At 37.6% G+C, this 21,406-nt stretch overlaps 1 long non-coding RNA gene across 1 annotated transcript in view; it reads right to left on the minus strand.

Annotated features, from left to right (window-relative positions):
* Positions 1-2,814: 2,814 nt before the first annotated feature.
* The window catches only part of LOC147916680 (uncharacterized), a 65,507-nt gene continuing 46,915 nt past the window's right edge, over positions 2,815-21,406 (minus strand). The window contains exon 3 of the long non-coding RNA XR_015552716.1: positions 2,815-3,601. This is a non-coding gene — a long non-coding RNA (uncharacterized LOC147916680). The remainder of the gene's footprint in view (positions 3,602-21,406) is intronic.

A 21,406-nucleotide genomic window follows, 5' to 3' on the forward strand; every position in this document is an offset into this window, starting at 1 on the left:
TTTTTTCATACTCTAGCAATGAACAATCTAAAGACAAAATTAAGAAAACTCGATTTACAATAGTATCAAAAAGAATAAAATCCTGCAGAATAAATTTAATAAAAGGAATGAAAGACCTGTACACTGAAAACCACAACTATTGTTGAAATTAAAATTAAAAAAATAAACCCAGTAAATGGAAAGACATCATGCACTCATGGATTAGAAGTCCAAATATTTTTAACATAGCAATAATTTCCAAATTCATCTACAATTTTTAAACACGATCCCTATCAAAAGGTCCTCTGCCTTTTTTTGCAGAACTTGATTACCTAATTCTAAAATTCACATGAGAATACAAAGGATCCAGAAGTCAAACATTTTGAAAAAGAATAAAGTTATAGGATTCACACTTCCTGATTTCAAAATTTACTACAAATCTACAACAACAAAGACTCTGCAGTATTGACATAAGGATAGACATATAGGTCAATGGACAAGAATTTAGAGTTCAAAAATCTATACATCCTCGGTCAGTAGATTTTCAACAAGCATGCGAAGATAGTTAAATGGGGAAAGAATTGTCTTTTCAACCAATGGTGCTGGGGCAACGGGATACCAAGATAAAATAGAATGAATTTTGACCCCTACCTCACATCATACACAAAAATTAACTGACGATGGATTAAAGATTTAAATGTAAGAGCTAAAATTGTAGAACTCTTAGAAGAAAACACAGGAGTAAGTCTTCATGTCCTTGAATTTGCCAACCAAAGAAAAAAATAGATTAATTAGATTTCATCAAAATTAAGAAAACTTTCTTATTTCAAAGAACACTCTCAGTAAGATGAAAAGACAACCCACAGATTGAGAGAAAATATTTGCAAATCATATATCTGATAAGTTTCTAGTACTCAGAATATACATAGAACTCTTAAAACTCAACAATAAAAGACAACTCAGGGGCCGGCCCCATGGCTTAGCAGTTAAGTGCACGTGCTCCACTACTGGAAGCCCGGGTTTGGATCCTGGGCACGCACCAACCCACTGCTTGTCTGGTGATGCTGAGGCAGTGTCCCACATACAGCAACTAGAAGGATGTGCAACTATGACATACAAGTAACTACTGGGACTTTGGGGAGAAAAAGGGAAAAAAAAGAGGAGGATTGGCAATAGATGTTAGCTCAGGGCTTATCTTCCTCATAAAAAAATAAATAAATAAATAAAAGACAACTCAATTAAAAATGGGCATAGGATTTGAACTGATATTTCCCCAAAGACTGTATACAAATGGCCAATAAATACATGAAAAGATGCTTAATACTATTTGTCATTTAAAAAAATGCAAATGAAAACCACAATGAGATACTACTTCATGCAAATTAGAATCACTTTAATAAAAAAGACAAAAACAAGTATTGGTGAGAATATGGAGAAATTGGAACCCTAATACTCTGCTCATGGGAGTGTAAAATCATGCAGCCAATTTGGAAACATTTTGGTAACTCTACAACAAGTTAAACGTAGAGTCACCATACGATTAAACAATTCTACAATTAGGTATATAACTAAGAGAATTTAAAACATAATTTCCACAAAAATGTGTACATAAATGTCATCACAGCTTTGTTCATATTAGCCAAAAAATTAAAACAACCCTAATGTTGAATAGATAAACAAAATGGGTTTATTCCTGCAATGAGATATGATTCAGCCTTAAAAAGGAGTGAAGTACTGATACATGCTAAAACATGAATGAACCTTGAAAATATTATAAATGAAAGAAGCCAGACGCAAAAGGGCATATATTGTATGATTTCAGTTATATAAAAATGTCCAGTATAGGCAAATTTAAAGAGATGGAAAGTAGATTGGTAGTTGCCAGAGGCTGGGGAGAGAGGAAAATAAGGAGTTATCTTTAACGGTTTTGGGATTTCTTTGGGGGATGAGGAAAATGTTCTGGAATTAGATAGTGGTTGTGGTTTCACAACTTTCTGCATATACTAATAATCTCTGAATTGATCACTTTAAAAGGGTAAACGTTTTGGCATTTGAATTTTATCTGAGTAAAAAAAATTAATGGGAAGGATGAAAAGAGATATTTGTGTTCTGGACACCCCCAGCTTCAAACAGACTTAGAAACTCCATCCATCTCCCCAAGCCTCCCAACTCTCTCTATGGAGCACCCCTAGTATTTGCAGAGTGTGCAGTGCCCTGCTACTGCCTTTGGTGACCCTCATTAGGACCAACCTACCTACTCTCCAGGTTTCTTTCACAAATTTTATAGAAAAAAGTCCCGAGAAGGCTGTAATTCACATAATAAGCCACATAAGCAAGAATGATTCCAGGACAGAAATAGCCAGAAGCCTGTGGTTATAATCTCAGGATTCCAGGGGGCCATTAAGCATTTACATGCTGAGGTACCATCATGGCTACCAGGCTGTCTGTCTCCTGCACTGGAGTTCAAGGCCACTTTGGCCAAGGATATATTGGAAAATGGGCCTTCCCAGGGAAGCAACAATGAGTTGATGGGAAATCCAGCAGACTGGCAGGTGCCAGAGTGGCATAATCAGCCCTAAGTAGTCCCAAGAGGTGCCAAGGGAACTGCTCAGGAGGAAAATATTTTGAAATATAGCTGGCACTAGCAGCAACTAATCATAACTGAAGCTGGCCACAGAGCTAGAACAAGGTCAGGTCCTGGGGAGGTTCCCTTTAGCTGCTGGATAGTGGACAGTTAGGGAGGCAATTGGATATGGGACCAGAGATGTTGTGTCAGATGGTAGAGGGCAAAGGGGGTCTTGCTCAGAGCAATGGATCTTTGTCAATCAACACAGAGGTAGTACAATGTTTTAACGATCAAGATGACCATACCATTGCATATGAACTGAATATCAGCATTGATTAAAATATGACTTGCTAATGAGTTCTGTGTAGTGAGGTAAGGGAAGGAACAAATCAGGAATAACTTCTAGGTTTTAATTTGAGCAAACAGGTGCTGTTAACTGATCATCATGTTGATTAAAGAGAAACAGAGTGGGGAGGGGTAATAAAGAGATTTCTGTGGGGCATGTGAATTTGAACAACTAAATGTCATAAAAGCATGTATGTTACATAAGAGGCTGATCATTTATCTTGAAATTCTAGGAGAATTTGGGGCTAGAAATATAGATTTTTGGATGGTATTTGAAACTCTAGGACTCTATGAAATAATCTGGGGAGAATGTGTAGCTAGAGAAAAGGGGACAAGGATCAAGCCCTAGAGCGCTTCAATAGTTAAAAGGGAGAACAGGAGGAGCCTATGGAGTTTGAGGGAACACAGACCACAAGTCCTCCCTCACTTCTAACACCCATTGCATTCCCAAAACCACACTCAGTTTTCCTAATTCTCTGGAATGACTCACAGAATTCAAAGTTGTTGTTTCCTGGAATCACTGTGTGACAATACTCCTGGAGGTAAGCTCACCTGAGCCTTGGTGTCCAAAGTTTTTAGTGTGCCTTCATGGTTGACTGCGTGCTTGTGTGACCTTTAGTCTCTAGCCTTTCTGGAAGTGGAGCAGGTCCTGCAGACTCCGAAGTCCCCATCATAAATCACACGATTAGACTGTACAGTGGCCAAGGTCCCCTGATAAACAAGGACACTTTTGTCAGGTAGGACATCCCAAGTTCTAGATACCGCCTCCCAGTAACGTAGGACAAAGGCCAGCCCTCTCTCTGGGTAAGGTCATTTTATTTTTCTTTGGTGAGGAAGATTAGCCCTGAACTAACATCTGTCACCAATCCTCCTATTTTTGCTGAAGAAGACTGGCCCTGGGCTAACACCCATACCCATCTTCCTCTACTTTATATGTGAGACGCCTGCCACAGCATGGCTTGACAAGCAGTGCATAAGTCCACGTCCGGGATCTGAGCCTGTGAACCCTGGACTACGGAATCTGAGTGTGAACTTAACCACTATGCCACTGGGCCAGGCCTGGGTAAGGTCACTTTTTACTACGCAGAACCAATAAACAGATTGAGGTGGTAAAGGCAGAAGGGAAACCTTGGAACAGCATAGTTTCTCTATAGCCAAGAGATGAGAATATTTCAAGAAGCAGAAAGTACTCAATTATTTCAGATTCTATTGAAGGTTTAATGAAGAGAGAATGGGATGTGACCAGTGCAGAAAGCAACACCTGTGGCCATTAGCAACCTTGAAAAGAAGATTCAGTGAAGCGGTGAGACCTGGAGATGTGGAAATAGAGACTGAGTACAGAGTTTTGCTTTAAAAGAAGACAGTGAAATTGGGCAGTAGCTGAAAGGCAAAATGCAGATATGGGAGGAATTTTTTAAAGATGATTAAATTTTTGAATGTATCTATGCATCATCATAAAACATTGAGTAGAGAGGAGTTGTTGAAAGGCAAAAGGAAAGAATGCCTGCAGAAGCTGAGTCTAGAAGATAATAGGAGATGGTGAAGTCAAGAGCTGAAGAAGAGAGGACTTTGCTTGGGGCAGGACTGCTTCATTCATCCTAGAAGTGAAGGCCGTGGTGATGGAAGATGAGGGAGTGTTTTTCTTCTATTGGTTTCTATTATATCAATGAAGTGTGAGGTGAGGTCATCAGGCAAGCGTGAATTGGGAGACAGTGCTGGTGGTTTGACAAAAGAAAAGTAGGTATAAAATAATTGTTTCCAAAAATAGAGAAAGTAAACTCACTGAAGAAATGATAGGATTGTCAGGAAGTGTTGAGTGCCCTTTTGAGTGTGCAATCAAGAGTTCAAGCTGACACTATAAGCAAAGTTGTGATATTGTATACCTATAGCCATTCCATGTGACTACAATGGAGGTGGAAAGTTGAAAGAGTTGGAGGTATTTGCAAAGAAGTGATTGTAACCATGGACTGCGGAATCTACTGTGTAGGTAGAGGTAGAAGAGAAGGGAGTTGGAGGCATAGCTGTATTGGGTGAAAGTGGATTGGAGGCCTCAATGAGCCAGTTTTTTCAGTCACTGCCTTTTGATGTCTCTATTGAAAACTGATCCCACATTTCTGTAGATGCTTGTGCACTGATACAGAAATGATTTGATTTACCTAGATGTCAGTACAAAATATCATATGCTTGGTGTCTCAGTTGATATCTTTTTGGCTTCACTTACATGCTGAGCCAATATTCCCAAAGTCCAACCACTGTGCTAAAGTAGTTGGGGGTCAAGTAGCTTCAAGCCTATGCCACACTTGGACAAAACTTGTTCTCCTACAAAACACATCCTGGCCCTGGAAAGGTTCTCTTTGTGACCCTTAGTTTCCTTTCCTGGCCATCCTAAGACTATCCCAATTCCTCCAAAAGTTTCTAATTATATGCCCTCTAAAATAAAAGGTTCAGATGCTTGATCCAGTACTGCTGTTTCACTTTTAGCATCCCCACTCCTTCACGTACTTAGTGAAATGTCTCTCCCTAGTTGAGGTTTCCTATACACAAGCTGCTAAAGGAGTTAATACACTGATATGGGATGATGCTATAATAACTTGGACAACAAGAAGAGCTTTTTAGAATTGAAAGAGATCTTGATTAAGTAATTTACCGTAGGGGTCAGCCAACATGACAGTGACCATCTTTGCATGGGGTTAAGTACTATATATAGAGAGAGAGAGAGAGGGAGGGAAGTGAGTTATACTGACAGCCCTCAGGAATGGACCCCAGGTGCTTTGAGTCAGGGAATAGTGTGAAAGCAAAGGGTAATGAGTGACTTCTTCAAGATTGTGAGAACTAGGTTTTGACAGAATTACTAATACTCTTGCTAGGTCAACTATCAAATCAGTATTAGAATAATGACTAAAATATTCTTTCATGATTCTTAGGGTTTCTTAAAGATAATTCTGTTAGATTTTCTCTGGTGGAAAGATAAACCATTTTAATATAAAAACACATCAAACTTTGCAAATTAAAGAGCAGGCTCTAAGTTAGTTACACACATGACTTTGTTTTCTTTTTTTGTGAGGAAGATTAGCTAACATCTGTTGCCAATCCTCCTCTTTTTGCTGAGGAAGATTGGCCCTTAGCTAACATCTGTGCCCACCTTCCTCCATTTTATATGTGAGACACCCGTCACAGCATGGCTTGATAAGCAGTGTGTAGGTCCATGCCTGGGATCCGAACCTGCAAACCCTGGGCTGCTGTAGCGAAGCAGGCTGACTTAACCACTATAACCACTATGCCACTGGGCGGCCCCTAGACACATGGCTTTTATAAGGAAAAATGATGATAGTCTGTTAATTTGTTTATTATTTCTTCACTCATTTATTTATTTTTAATCTTGTAAATCACAAAAATCCCTTGGTGACTAGGAAGTGTATTAGTGGTTTAAAATAACTTCAGCTTGGTGGCAATATCAAAAATTAAGACATTTGTAAGCTTGAATTTTATAGGCTAAATAACAGTTGAACTCCTACTTGAAAGATATTCTCTCTTTCATTTGATACTAACTGTCAGAACTGTTAAAAATCAGCAGTGAATCCAAGGACGGAAGTTCTTTTCTACAAGTGTACATAACACACACGAGTAAAATATCTTTGAGATTTTTGCTGATGTTCTTATTTTGTGTGTAGAAAATTAAATTTTCTTAGGTTGTATATCTGACTCTATACATTTATGTACAGAATCAGATATGAGAAACATATTTTCCAGGTAATATATATATTTATTGCAATGTTGTTTAAACAACCAAATGCTGTCTTGTTAAGAAAATATCTAAATGACTGGAAATAACTGAGTTGACTTTTCTAAACCAGAATAGCTAGGCTCAAACTGATTAAATTCATGCTCTGAAGATTCTGATTTGTTTGGATCCATTGACTGTAACCAAATTGAAGAAACCTTAGTTTTTAGGTCATATATTGTCCCTGACAAAATTGCACAGGGAGTTTGCACATTTGTTCTGTCTAATACATTATGAGAACATAATATATCTCTTTGTGGGCAGAAATGTCAATCGTAGTAATTATGATAATAGAATTGTATTTATTGTATGTATATAGAATATATTCTAACAATATTAAGATATCTGGAAAATTATAAATTTAGTAGCTTTAGCTATAGACTAAATACACTCCTCAGCTGTCATAGAGACTCAGAGAGAGAGAAAAAAGGCAAATTATGTTAATATTTTCACTCTTTCCTTAGAGTCAAAATTGTCAATATTCTATTTCATGTACAGAGTTTTCAAATATCACATATAAAATAAGTTAAATTTAATAGATTATATGAAAATATTTACAAATCACATCCCCCAGGACAAGTGAATACAGACTAGAGATTACTGTGAAAATAATTCCTCTGTTCTGCCTAACACACTCACTCACATATGCATTTCCTTCTAGTCACCAAAGCTAGCTGACCTTGGGAAACTCAACTAATGACAAACTAAAATTAGCAACCATGTGTCCTTTGCCTAAAGCAGTGGCAGCTGAAGGATGGAAGACTAGAAACAAAGGGAGGCCCACTCTGACTTGAAATAGTGCCTAGTGCTTCATTAGTTGTATATTTATTATAAAAACATTAGTTTTTACTACTACATAGGCTTAAGAAAAGAACCGTGAGGCTCAAATCAACCTTGCGAGTTTAAGAAATCTTAATCTCTGCCTCCAGGTATAACAGTTTGGAAATACCATGGAAAGATTAGGAAACTGCTGAGCATTGCCTGTCTTCCTTGAATACCAATTTTCTTCTTTGTAAAGCCATAGATGAGTCAGTAACCACTATGGAACACTTCAAAGGCTCATGGAAAATATGAACCCTAAGTAGAAATGGTTGTATTCCTGAAAGTTTTTATGCAGCCACTTAAATGGGAAGCACCAAAGAAGATTGTCTCTGACTCAAATAGGATAACAGAATCTAGTAAAACTCAACTGAAAGCAAAGTTTCACGTACATATTGTTTGACTTGTTTGTTTTTTAAGCTTCCAATTTTCTTTTAGTTTATCCTTTATAAAAGCAATTTTAAAATTGTTTTTTAACAGTAAAAATATTTTGGACATATACCAATTAATTTGTTCTTGTTTTGTTTTTCCTTTACTCTTATTCTTTTAAGTCCATCTGTTTTGCTTTCAGACAAGTGTCGAATGATAATATTAATAATAATAAAAATCTTAATAGAGATAATATTTATTATCCTCCCATTGTGGGCCACACTCTATGCTAAAGTATTTATATGATTGCTTTCTAAACTTTGTGACACATTATAATCTCCTGGGAAGACTTGAAGCCCAGGTTGCACTCCATACCAATGAAACCAGAATGTCCAAGGATGGGACCAGGCATCAGAGTTTTTTGGAAACCACTGTGTATCTCACAGTATCCTCTAAAGACTCCTCTGAAATAGTGTACATAATTATGGCGGCTGTCTGGGGCAGTTAAGTGTGGCTGCTCTGGTGTTAAACTTCTGGTGTTGATTGCAGGCTCCATTGTTTATTAACTCTGTGACCTTGAACGCTATTCTACCTCAGTGTGACTCAATTTTTTTTTTATCTGTAAAATAAGAGTAATAATTAGTAGCTACCTTACAGTGTTTGTTGAAGGTTTATATAACACAGGTAAATTGCTAAACACAAAATGACTGTAGTTATTATCCTATCCACATTTATAGATGAAGATAGTGAAGCACAACAAGTTGAGTAACTTGCTCAAGTTTGGACAAATGAAGATCACAGACAGCCTGAAGAAATGCAGTCCCAGCCTCCACTATGGCCTAATTTTAGATAGCAACTATTCCTTCAAAATATATAATTCTTACTTCTCTGATCTATGTAAAACGGTATAACTTAGAGATGGGTTACCTGAAAAGCGAGGTTAAAACACCCAGGAAACTGCAGTTGTCTAAATCTAGCTTCGACCTTCCACTGGATGACTGTGGAGCTGGCTACAGGCTGCTGGCTTCTCACAAAACCTAGTCAAACTACATAGAAGGAAATTACAAGCATTCAGGAAATATGATCATTTTGTTAATTAGACTCCAATTTCTAATTATCCCCTGTGAAGTATGGACACTAATTATGATGCCAATAGTATTTTTATTTTGTGTCTATTGCGGCATATTACTGTTTTGAATTCTCAGGTGGATAAGGGAAATTGACTTCCTTGAATATAAGACTGTGAAGAAGGTGTTATTCTTCGAGAATAAGTTGAGAACCACTTATTTCTGAGTGGTTCTCAACTATAGAATCACCAGGGTAGATTTCTGAAAATATTGATGACTGTGCCTCACACTTAGAAATACTGATTTAATTGATCTTAGGTGGGGTCTAGGCATCTGTACTGTTTAAAAACTTATCCATGGGACTCAAAAGTATAAAGAACAAGGTTAAAGATCACTGTAACAGACTATAACAGAATATAAATTGTGACACTTCATTATTTCATATACAAGCTGCAGGGGGCCGGCCCGGTCGCTCAAGCAGTTAAGTGCCCGCGCTCTGCTGTGGCGGTCCGGGGTTCGCGGGTTCGGATCCCGGTGGTGCACAGACACACTGCTTGTCGAGCCATGCTGTGACGGCGTCCCATATAAAGTGGAGGAAGACGGGCACAGATGTCAGCTCAGAGCCAGTCTTCCTCAGTAAAAAGAGGAGGATCAGCATGAGATGTTAGCTCAGGGCTGATCTTCCTCACATACCAAAAAAAATAAAAATAAAATAAAAAAAAACAAAAAGCAAGCTGCACATGTACCCAAGTCTCAAGTCTTCCTTTAGCATTGCCAAACATCAATGAGTAGCACTTCATTAATGATGTATGCACTATTTTCAATGTGTACAGCAAGTTTTTAGCACTGGATTGGAAGAATGAGTGGCTTATTAAAATTCCTATACTTTATTTGTTGTTTTTTGTTTTTGTTTTCTTTTTTCATGTCACAAGGACAGTGGCTTTTGTTGAAGATGCTGTGTGAAAGTTTGACCTCATAAAAATTCCCAATATAATAGATATAAATAAACAGAAGTAATGGGCTTTGGAATAAGATAGACATGGAATTTAATCCCACTTCCAGAATTTCCTAGCCACGTGGCCTTGCATAAGATCCTTAACTTCTCAGATACTGTTTTCTTTGATGTAAAATGGAGATAATAAAATCTACCCCACAGGTTTGTTTGTTTTAGGGATTTAATAATATTGTGTGATGTATTACTTAGCTCAGCACTGGAACACAATAAGACCTCAAAAATTACTTGCCATTGGTGTTGTATTATAATTCAGCACGAAAAGTATAGAAAGAGGTCATTCTCAGGGAGCTATTGGAGAACAGAGGTGGGACTCCCAAAACAGATGTAGACTGAGAAAGGATAATTTCATGGAAGACATATTATTCACTAATTCAGAGAGTCTAATACAAAAATCTTATATCTCTGAAGTCAGCTTGCAAAAGTATACATTTAATTACAAGTATACTTGTAATGATTTCACCTTCTGTTTATTTTCCCAGCATTGTACAGTTGTTGGGTTAAAAATCAAATCATCTATAAAACTCTTGACCCACTGTGACCTAATGTGCTGCCTATGTATCCGCAGAGAATGAAGAATCAGAAATAAAATGAAAACTATTATGAAGCAATATATGATACTTATAAATCATACCTAAAGTTACTTGAGAAATGCTTCCTACAAGTGACCCTTGGAGTCATTTGGTGCATTATATTGGATGACTTTTTCTAAATTAAGTTCCATATATGAAAATTCTGCCAGCACTGTTTCTCTATATCAAAGTTATTTCACTTTATACTAAAACAAAGAACAGAAGAGAACAGACCTTGTTTAAACTCTTTTAGGGCACTCACAGGATGTACTTGAGTGAAAACCTAGTAAAGTTTTGCATTTCCTACATAAAGATCAGAGCGCTGTATTGTTTTGCCCATGAAGCCTATCATATCTTCATTTGTTACTTATTTATTTTTTTATATACATTTAAATCATCAACTATTATCCTGTAATTAACATTTCTCAAGTCATTTTTCTTTCATTCCCACAGGGTGATAGTTTTCTGAGTTCTTGAAATAACCTTTCAATTCATAGCCCTCTCTTCACACTTACTGGTCAACCTAATGTTACAATTGCAATATTATTGTCAAACTGATGACCTAGATTGAGACTTCAAGTAGTCTTTACATATGTCGGTGACAAAATTGTCGGCATTTAAAAAATCAAGCCTGTGAGATGTGTCTTTATAGAAAGGGCTTGGAAGTTATAAGAAACTATCATAAGTCTGTATTTTAAAATTGTTCTATGCCATTTTTTTTTCAAATGATTTAGAAGGTAGAAAATGCTGGTTTACTTAAAAAGGCAGTCATTCAAAACATTTTTCAAGACCTTCTACATCATAATAAACATTCACAGTGAATAGTATCAAGGGATTAATGGATGGCTGCCCCTCCAGAAAGGAAATAGAGTGAGTACAGCCCACCTTGTGGGAATATCTATCATAAGTAATAGCATTTCAGATGTAAAATCAGTTAATAGCTTCATATTCTATAATTATTTTCTGTTGTCCAACAGGAAGTGAGGAACTGTATTTTACAAGGTCAAAATTTGACTTTGTTAGAGGATTTTTTTCCTATGAAAAGGAAGTATATTAACTGTTTATTTCTAGGATTATTGAAAGTTACATAAGACTTTTGTGTGCAAAATTAGAACAGACAGCAATATAGACCTGCAGTTTTTCGGCACCCAAAGCACAATAAACAAAGAAAGAGAATTAAAGGCAGGTTCCAAGCGGGCAGTCTTCTTTTTCTTTGGTTCATAAGTCCATTCCTGGAACGTAGGACAGTGTCTAGCTCATAGTAAGTACTCAACTAATGTTTGTGGAAGAACAAAATAAATAAAGATTTTCACTTAATGCAAAATGGGAAGTATACTCTTAATTTTATGAATGATTAATACTAGTTGCATTTCATATGGGATAGGTACTAAATTTGTACTTAGGAGTCTGATATTTTTTAATGACATGTTTGGCGATCTGTTCCTTGTCTACCTCTCCAAACATGTATTGAACCATTCTTCCTTTGCTCAGCCAACTCTGGGCAAACTTATTTTCTTTCTGGTCATTAAAAACGTAACCTTGGGGCCGGCCCCGTGGCTTATCGGTTAAGTGCGCGCGCTCCGCTACTGGCAGCCCGGGGTTCAGATCCCGGGTGTGCACTGACCCACCGCTTCTCCGGCCATGCTGAGGTGGAGTCCCACATACAGCAACTAGAAGGATGTGCAACTAGGACATACAACTAGCTACTGGGGCTTTGGGGGAAAAAAGGAGGAGGATTGGCAATAGATGTTAGCTCAGAGCCGGTCTTCCTCAGCAAAAAGAGGAGGATTAGCATGGATGTTAGCTCAGGGCTGATCTTCCTCACAAAAAAAAAAAAAAAAAAGCAATTACGTGGAAGTGAAGGGCTTTAAAAAAATAAATAAATAAATAAAATAAAAACTTAACCTTTTCTCTTCTTCAAGGTCTTTGCCTTAATGTTCTATGTGCTTGGAAGGCTCTTTCCCCAGCTCTTATCATGGCTGACTCCTTCTCATCCTTTTTTCTCAGCTCCAAGTTCACCTCCTCAGAGACACCTTCCTTAACTGCATATGCCGTGTACCATACCACGTTCCCCAGTTTCCAGGATACTTATCACATCCCCCTGACTATTTGCTTCCTAACCTCTACCACAATCTGAGGTGATGTTGTGATATTACTTGTTTACCTATTTATTGTTTGCCACCCTCCATCTCAGAGTGTAGTGTCTTTGACAGCAGGGTACATTTTATCTTGTTCTTCACAGTCTCCTTTAGCACCTAGGACAACATTAGAAAACCTATTATGCATGTTTAATAATTTAATGTTAATATTTTACTCATATTTACGTTTATATTTAGTATATAAATTTAACTTTTAAACTATGTTAGGAGAATTCTTTTTCTTTTCTCTCTTTAAGGCTTACATGGGAAAAGATTAACTCAGTGAGTCACTAATCACCTGGTGGCAACAACATAATACAGAGGAGGAAATATTTGCCTTATGTGGGTGAGATTTTGTCAATCCAAGTTTCCAAGTACCGTAGAGATTTTCACACTTCTGTTAATGCCATCAAATTGTTAGAGTAGGTTTCTGACTATTCAATACACAAGTAAGGATGAAGAATGAAAAAATTAGGCAAATGATGAAGTTTTTCAGATATATATGTTTAGAATTCTAAGGAAAAAGAAATCTGTAGTATTTATTTTTATTGAAATACGTGGTATCATGAAAATTGAACTGAACTGAAATGAAATTACAAGCAAGCGTAGACCTCTTACTCCAAAATCTGCTATGTGGTTATTGTGCGGCAAAAGTATATTTAAAATAATATTTTGGAGCTCTTGTGTGTTCTATTCATTAGAAGCTTGAATTAATGGCCATAGGGCTTTTACACTGTCAAACAGGGTGTCTATTAATTCAGGATAGAATTAATAGGTGAAGTGAAGTCAGGCCTTACTTATATGCTATGATACAGGGATTAAAAATATTTCAGCCAAACAACAGATAAGCTATTTTTACCATTTGATTATAAAATGTACTTTGGTTTAATGATACCATTTCCTCTTTCTCTTAGACTCAGTGCACTGTCACAACGGGTCTGCATTTGCGGAGTACACACTATTATTTTTTACATCCCATTTCTTTTTTTTTTTAAAGATTTTATTTATTTTTATTTTTCCCCCCCAAGCCCCAGTAGATAGTTGCATGTCATAGCAGCACATCCTTCTAGTTGCTGTATGTGGGACGCAGCCTCAGCATGGCCGGAGAAGCGGTGCGTCTGTGCGCGCCTGGGATCCGAACCCGGGCCACCAGTAGCAGAGCGCGCGCACTTAACCGCTAAGCCAGGGGGCCGGCCCACATCCCATTTCTTTTTATTCCACAAAGACTGTTCCACTTATCACTGCTGGACCTATGGAAAGCTCTGTCTTCCTTTTATTTAAGATTGACCAATGTTAGGCACACAAATGTGATCCCGTAGAGGAATCTAGCAAGATGGTAAAAGAAGCAGCAACTGTTGCTAGAATTTCTTCTGGGAAGTTGTTAGGTAGTCTGTAATTTCTTCAAGGCACTTGAGCATAGAACAACGTGCCTATGTATGTGTTAGTTTTAATCTACAACCTAGGAGTCACCAGCACTCCTAATTGGGAATACACACTTCAGGGATGGTTAACTGCTTCCGTATTCCAGAGGCAAAATTCACCGTGCCATGGCTATGTGGCTATGTTTTTCTGGGATCAACAATACAAGGTTTGTTAACTAGCGCAGTTGATGTTAGAAATGCTTTTTCTTGATGAGATATTGGCATTCAAGCTATGAGAAATAACTAGGACTACTATTCTAGAGACAACTGCAATCGCCCTTGCATAAAGAGGACATCAGGAGCCAAAGACTTCAATAGTCTTCACCTTTCAGAGTGGCACTCGAGGGTTGATTCAGAAACAGTTCTGTGTCTGATTGTTAACCCAACTGATTCTTTCTGTCTGATATCTACTACATTGTTGATAAAACTTGCTTTTAGGAAATTGTTGATTTCCCTCTGGTGAACTTTTCACAAAAGGTGTCATCGGAGTAATAAAAGGACTGAGAATTGGGGCTTCATTTAGATTACAAAACAAGTTGCATGACTGTCTTTGTGCCTACTGGCCAATAATTGTTCATATGTGTATATTATATGTTTATAATATATCATATGCGTGTAAGTTTATGAGTTGGGGAAAACCCAGTCTTCCCTCCTGTGTTTCTCCTTTACTCTCACATATTACCACTCTCATAACACTTCTTATATCAGATGCGGGGAGATTTTCCCCCACCAAGCACTTCTCTGACAGCAGCTGAGTTCTGACAATTTAACTCAATTCTGACACTATCTACCTGGAGATAGCTTCAGAAACCACAAGACTGCCCGCCACTTCACATGCCAATAGCGAGTAGCAGGTCCCCAGGTTACCCACAACTTCTGTCTGACTTGGCTGCAAATCAAAGATTCCCTCAGGTTCAATTGGTTTTCTAGAGCGACTCATAGAATGCTGAAAAAGACTTAAATTTACCAGTTTGTTAAAGGGTATAATAAAAGACACAGATAAACAGCCAGATGAAAAGATACATAGGGCAAGGTCTGGAAGGGTCCCAAGAGCAGGAGCTTTTGTCTCTGGGGAGTTAGGGTACATCACCCTCCCAGTCCATAAATGTATTCACCAACCTGAAAGCTCTCCAAACTCTGTACTTCTAGGATTTTTATGGAGGCTTCATCACATAGGCGTGATTGATCATTAACTCCATTTCTAGCCCTTCTCTCTTCTCGAGAGGAGCGGGGGCTGAAGTTTAAAATTCCAAGCTTCTAATCATGGATTGTTCTTTTCAGGGACCATCCCTCATCCGGAAGCCATCCAGGAGCCCAGAGCAGCCTTGTTAGAATCAAAAACACACCTATCACCCAGGAAATCACAAGGATTTCAGGAGCTCTGTGCCATGAACCAGGAACAGAGAACAGTATATATATTTTCTATTATCTATAAACTTGCTTTCATTGTAATCTAGTAGTGAGGTGGTAGGGTGGAGATATAGAACCTTCTGAGAGTTTACCAATATTTACTAAAATAAAAAATAAACAGAAGGTACTAATAAGTGTGTACAACATAATTGGCTTAGGTTACTTCACAACAGAATTGATGTGTGCTGGTTTGGAAAAAATATATATTTAAATGCTTCTAGCAGATTGCTTTGCACTACAGAAGAAAAGATGTAAAATCATATTTTCTAGTTTTTGTATTTAATGCTTTGACATCTTGGGGCCTTGCTGACTGTTGAAGGGACTGCCCCCTCCAGGGTTAGCTATTTCCTAGAGTTAGCAAAGGACTCATTTGCAAGCGCGCCTTTCGTATGTAAACCAATCAATCCAGAGCCCTATCCCTAACCATCTCTTTTATGAGCCTTTTGCAGAGCGATTACACTATAGGCCGCTATTTATCTGCCCTAACCACTCCAAGGTTGGGTATCAGACAGCTAGGGATAGCCCCTATGCCTCAGAACCCACTGAATTTATTCAAACTAGCCAATCTTAAGCCTACTTACTCTGCTTGCCCCTTCCTTCCCAAGGAAACCACCATAAAAGCTCTTGCCCATATTTTGCCTTGTTCCCTCTGCCTCCTGACCGACCCTGGTGTTTCCCTGTGTGGTCCTGCATGGTGTGCTGTGTCCCCTGTTTCTAGATCCCTGTTTCTAGGGATCTGTAAGTAGAAAAATCCTCTTCCTCATGACAGTCATTTCTGTGTCTGTGTGTCTTACCATATGTTTTTTTAATTTTTTTTGGTGAGGAAGATTAGCCCTGATCTAACACCTGATGCCAATCCTCCTCTTTTTTTTTTTTCCTGAGGAAGATTGGCCCTGGACCAACATCCGTGTCCATCTTCCTCTACTTTATATGGGACACCACTACAGCATGGCTTGACAAGCAGTGTGTCGGTGCGTGCCTGGGATCCGAACCTGCAAACCCCAGGCCACCAAAGGGGAGCTCACGCACTTAACCGCTAGAGCCACTGGGCCGGCCACTTACCATACCTTTTTTATGCAAATCCTGGGTATCCTTCCACCAAAGGAGGTAGGATCTTGTTGTTTCCAATAGCAAGGAGAGGACAGAGTCAGCTAAAGAGAAAAGTGAAGCCCAGCACAATAAAGAAGAATATGCATCATATCACGTGATAAGCTTGATGGTGTCCTGTCTTTTTGAGGGTAATCTGGCATGAAAGGGAGGCTGGTAGACTTGACTCGATGCTGAGTTTTCATAATAGAGACTATATAGTTTTAACTTAGATCTTAAATTTCAGATATCTTAGAGGTGGTGAGAGTATAAATTAAGGATATAATTTAGGGAATGTGTTAAAGCCTGCTCCCAAGCCACCCCTTAACTTTTAAGTATTGCCTCATAGTCCTTCAATTCTTCAGTAAAGTTGGTAAGAGTGATAAATATTCAGATTTTCCATGAGCCTTAAAATTGAGAATTCAAGCCAAGGTTATCTAAATCTCTTATATAAGGGAATCCTCATGGCATCTGAATTAAAAGAATAATGATAATCCTGTATTTTCTATTATTTTTTCCCTATAAGAATGCACCTGGTATTTAAAACAATGCCAACATGTAAATTAAAATCAGCATAACATTAGAAAAATCTCATTCATTTTGGTTAACTAAATAAGAAAATCATTCTTCCTTTTACATTTGGGTTAAAATAATTTCTTAACTCCATAATACGTTTTAACAAATATTATCTACTACATAAAATTGAATCTATATTGGAAAACACAGGACGGAAACTATCCAAAAGTCATCGACTAAATATCAGTCCAATAGCTATAGATTCAAAAGATATGAATCTAAACCAGAGTGGATGTTAGTCTAACATTTTATTGAAAGCAGAACATATTAAGGAAGTTTTTAAAAATATACTATAAGGCTCATTTCCTCGATATTTGTTTTCCATTCTTAAAAGAAAAAAAGTTACTGTCATCTAAGGGCCTCTGTGGTTAAAATAATAACAGTAATTGATTATGTATTATTTGCTTTTTTATTTGCTTTTTTGTTCATTTCATGAACAACTAAAAGCAACTGAACCTGTGTGGAGATGCAAAGGCAACTTGACATTTTCTAATAAAGTGTTAATAAACAGGACTAATTTGGAGGAAAACCATTCTGATGTAAATTGCTTACAAAAAGTTGATTTATTTAAATTAAGGCCTCTATTGATGCCCCTATAAACAAGCCATTCAGTCAGCAAACCTTTACTGAGTGCCTCCTTTATGCTAAACACTGAGGAATACAGATGAATACGACAAGATTTCTGCCCTCCAGATGTTCACAGCCCAGAGCGATGATAGACAAGTAAATAAAAAGAGGTCCACTATTACATAAGAGCAGTAGTAGAGTTATAATTGGAATACAGGGAAATTGTAATATGAAGAGAATAAATAATTGCCTGGGGGAAATGGGAAAGTGATATGAGAGCTAGGTAGGAAGGAATTTGGTAAGTGCAAAAAGAAAGAGGGTCAGATGAAGTAAAAGGAATGAAATGGTGAAGGTATGGAGGTATAAAAGAGCAATGGCTTGTGAGAACAGCACCATTTATCCTATGGGCAGAAGCACTAACAATGAAATTTAGCATTGTATTTGTCATGCCCATGACATTCACATGCTGTGCAAACAAACCGAATGCAATAAGGCAAGTTACTCCTAGAATTAGACTAATACCATCTCAAAAAAATAATGATCGTTGAGGGGCCGGCCCGGTGGCACAAGCGCTTAAGTGTATGCGCTTCACTGCGGCGGCCCAGGGTTCACCGGTTCAGATCGCAGACGCTCACCAACGCACCGCTTGGCAAGCCATGCTGTGGCGGCGTCCCATATAAAGTGGAGGAAGATGGGCATGGATGTTAGTCCAGGGCCAGTCTTCCTCAGCAAAAAAAGAGGAGGATAGGCAGATGTTAGCACAGGGCTGATCTTCCTCACACAAAAAAAATAATGATCCTTGAATTATGAGGAAAAAAATCCTGTTGAATACATATGACTTTTTGTGGAATTAAAAGAACCAGATATGGAATGGATTAAAGGAATTATGCCTGCCTCAAGGACATTTGCTTCTCAAGTTTAGATGCATGCTGCAGTAAAGTCCAAGGGCCAAAAATGAAAGATAATGAAAAATGGCAACTTTCATTGTACTGTCTCTAGATAGTTGATGTATGGTCCAATCTACCAAGCATCTTCATTAGCGAGCTAAAAGAGGGTGTTAATAACACCACAATAATGATATTCACAGATGATAACAGATTGGAAACTCTCACTGACACCACTGTGGGCTGTGAAGTAACAACAGGAAGACAGAATAGCTTAGAAATATTGGTATACAAACAAAGTGGGAAAAAACATTTAGCTTCAGATAAGAAAAGGAGTAGTTGAACAATCTGGAGAGGAAGAAATAAAATGCATAGAAACACAGAAAGTCATTAAAAACCTGTAGAGTTCCTCCCAATATATCCAAACATTGTATATATTTATGCCTTAGTCTGCAGAAGTGTATCAAGTAACCTGTGGAATTATGGGCACTGACAAATGGAGGGTGATGAAAGGAATTCACTGCCTATGACATGGAGGATAAGAAATACAACATCTACTTCCCTTAAGACCTGGGAGGTAAAGGACTCTTTTAACTGCTCTAAAATCAATACAATAAAATGAATGATGAGCAGACATTGGAGGGGAAAATACTGTCAACAGAAGCAGGTTTTAAAGGAAAAGGTGGTAAATCTCTCCCTGTACACCTTTAATCTATACCTGGAAGGTCTTCAGAGTATACTTTGTAAAAAATTTTAAAAATACTGTCTTCACAGAATTTATAAGCTAATTTGATGAGCAATTGTTTAGAAATATTAAAATTTAAAGAAATGTGATATAGCAGAAGTGGAGACCAAGGGAGGAAGAGGGGCGTGTAAGTGGGGACTCAGGAAGTCCTAGAAGACAAAAGCATTGAGACGGACATGTAACAGTAACGGCAGGATTTTTATAGGCTAATTTGGGAAGGTGGAGGGAATTGCTACTACTACAAAGAGTTGTTTTTCAGAGTTTGTTATGTTTTTTGATTCTGGAGTAACATAAAGGAAGACAAATAAACTCCAATGGAAATTTATAAATTGTAATCCCTGGGAATCCAAAACACCTTATAAGAAACAGGCAATGTGATGCCTTAAACCTCACATTTAGCCAAAATGTACATATCCACCGGAAATTCCTTTCTCCAGTGAACAATTCACAGTCTTTTCTCAGTGTAGTCCCTTTTCTACACAACACACTATCAATCCATATAGTGGAATCAAATAAATCTCTTTTGCGTTCACACTTGCATTCTTGAGTAAGAAATACCCATGTCTTTTTCTTGGGGTTATGTGCATCTTATGGTCATCTGTCTATAAACATGGATGCAGCCTTTATTAGAAGTCCTGGTGCTTAACCCCTTGTTCCATAACATGCATCAATAAATCTGACATGAACATGCCAACCAGGAGAAAAGTGAAGCATCCTACGGCAAATGTCGTGCAAGCTACCACAGGGTTACTCTGGAGTACGTTAATGAATCCTAGAGCAGCTGGACTCCATATCCTCGCATTTCCCCTGACCCCAGCCCTTACTAGGCAGCCCAGAAAATGGCATTGGTTTTATGAAGAGCCACTCTAGAAAGCATTTAAAAAAAAATGAAAGAGGATGAGAAAAGAAAGGATTTGTAGACATCTGAGCCACAATAGGGAGGAAGACTGGCCCAGTTAAGCAGGTTATGTAAAGTGGATTAGCAGAAAGAGGAAGGTGGGGAAGTTGTGGCCATTTTGTGGGTGGTATCAAAGGCCAGGTTGAGAACTTAATTTTGGGAGCTAGGGAAAGAACTGAACATTTCGAGAAGTGAAGTTATAAGAAGACACGGGTATTAAGAAATTTGATCTGGCAGCAATGTGGGGTGGATTTTTGAGGAAAAAGGCAAGCAGAAAGATCAGTTTGGCATTTGTGTCAAGTAGGCTAGGATTTCCCCAAGACTGAGCCATAAAATATGAATGAGCTGAGAGGCAATCACTACTGCAGTCAGGCATGGATCTGATCCGGGTTTTGTGGGAACTGAAGCATACACAAGTTAGAGGTCTTCTTTAAGAAACACAATACAAAACCTTAAATAAAAAATTATGCAAATGAAGGGGCTTAAAAATTAAGTTTCTCCCTCTGATGGCAGTATTATAAAATCAAAACCTTTGTGAACTACAATTTTTTAAAATGAATGGAAAGTTTTTTCAGTGTTTGGGATTTTCTGTTTCAAATTCTTATCCTTTAGTCTCCCAAATACAGTCAGTTAAATAAACATAGGATAATGATTTTCAGTTAATTTGAAAAAATATGCATATTTTTCCATCTTAAGAATTTCTAACCAGAAATAAAGAAAGGAAATCTGAATTTTTAAGTCATTCCTTCTTTCATTCAACATATTTTTTAAGGTCTTATGATTTTCCAGACACTCTGTTAGACCCTGGTAATATTATTATGAAAAAAATACAGAAAAAGTGCCAGGATTCATATAGCTTAACTTGGATACTTCAAGTGGAGAGGAGTTTGTGATTTTTTTGAGGCAGTCCTTTTTTATCAATTGTATTCAATGTATAAAGAATACTTTATGATATTAAACATTTGCTCACTATACTATCTTAAGTTATTTCTAGTATGGGATACCTTCTATTTTATAGACTATAACCACTACAGATAATGGATTAAAAAGATCAGGGGCATGGGTAACTATAGAAAAAAATAACAAAATTAACAAAAAAGAGCCTGAAGATAAACTATTCCAATGGAAGAAAATATACATCAGATATGGCAGAGCTGAAGTATAAATTCTA

Source organism: Ceratotherium simum, chromosome 7 (assembly GCF_057802395.1).
Source record: "Ceratotherium simum simum isolate JZ-2026a chromosome 7, ASM5780239v1, whole genome shotgun sequence".
Taxonomy (NCBI): Eukaryota; Metazoa; Chordata; class Mammalia; order Perissodactyla; family Rhinocerotidae; genus Ceratotherium; species Ceratotherium simum.